This window comes from Mesocricetus auratus, unplaced genomic scaffold (genome assembly GCF_017639785.1).
Source record: "Mesocricetus auratus isolate SY011 unplaced genomic scaffold, BCM_Maur_2.0 Super-Scaffold_100013, whole genome shotgun sequence".
Lineage (NCBI taxonomy): Eukaryota > Metazoa > Chordata > Mammalia > Rodentia > Cricetidae > Mesocricetus > Mesocricetus auratus.
The window spans coordinates 7385555-7386915 of NW_024429196.1; the positions used below are offsets into that span (position 1 = coordinate 7385555).

General features: G+C 45.0%; 1 pseudogene; it reads left to right on the forward strand.

The window, feature by feature from the left end:
- Positions 1-844: 844 nt before the first annotated feature.
- Positions 845-1049, forward strand: LOC121143820 (annotated as a pseudogene).
- The last annotated feature ends 312 nt before the right edge of the window (positions 1050-1361 follow it).

Sequence of the window (1361 nt, forward strand, 5' to 3'; positions counted from 1 at the left end):
ATTTGAAAGAGAAGACATGGGCTAGAATGATAGATCAGTAGTTAAGAGCATTTGCTGTTCTGGGTACCAGCGCCTTTATTGCAGTTTACCATCATCTATAACTCCAGTTTCAGGGGAGTCTGACACACTGTGACACCAGGTATGAATATGGTGCACATACACATATGTACGTGTGTACGTACATACATACATCATCCATCCATCCATCCATCCATACATACATACATACATACATACAAGGCACCCATATAAGTCACAAAAGAAGAAGAGAAGACATGACTGTTCAGATGGCTCATCCTTTTTTGGGAATAGTGTTTGGCAGCAAACCTGACAATCTGAGTTCAATCCCTGGGACTCAAACAACAGAAGGACCTAATTGACTCTTGTAAATTATCCTCTAACTTCCACATGTACCACATGTTTGGACATTTGAACACACTTGGGCACACACACACACACACACACACACACACTGTAAAAAGAAAGAAAGACATGGACCTTAGGGTGGCCCTTTAATCTGATGTTCTTTGTGTCTTTTTTTGTGTGTGTCTTAAAATGATTTTTTTAATTTTTAAATTTAAATTTAAATTAGAAACAAGGTTGCTTCACATGTCAATTCCAGGTCCCTCTCCCTTTCCCTCCCCTCCTCCCATACCCTCCCACCAACCCCCCTACATATACCCTCCTTTCCCCAGGGAGAGTGAGGCCCTCCATGGGGGTGTCCATAGTCCATAGTTATTTCATCTAGGGCAGGGCCTAGGCCCTCCCCCAAGAGTCCAGAGTGAGAGTGCATCTCTCATTGTGGGTTGGGCACCCAAAGTCAATTTGTATGCCAGGGATAAATATTGATTCTTGGCCTTTTGGCTAAGATCAAGTGTAGTGTCTTTGTGTCTTAAGAAGAGGAGAGATGCCAGGTAATGGTGGTGCACACCTTTTTAAAATTTTATTTATGATTATTTATTTTTGTTTTTCGAGACAGGGTTTCTCTGTGTAGCTTTGCAACCTGTCTTGGCACTCGATTTGTAGACCAGCCCGGCCTCGAACTCACAGAGATCCACCTGCCTCTGCCTCCCGAGTGCTGGGATTAAAGGCGTGCACCAGCACCACCCAGCAGTGGTGCACACCTTTAATCCTAGCACTCAGGAGGCAAAGCAGGGGTGTCTGAGTTCAAGGCCTGTCTGGTCTACATAGAGAGTTCCATGACACCTAGGGCTATGAAGAGAAGCACTGTCTTAGGAGAAAAAAAGATGAGAGGAGAGGAGCCTGGAGTGATGATGCATCTATAAGCCAAAAAGTATGAGGATCACCAGTGGCCCCAGGAGGGGCCTGGGTCAGACAGTCCTCAGCTTTGGAAGGGACCA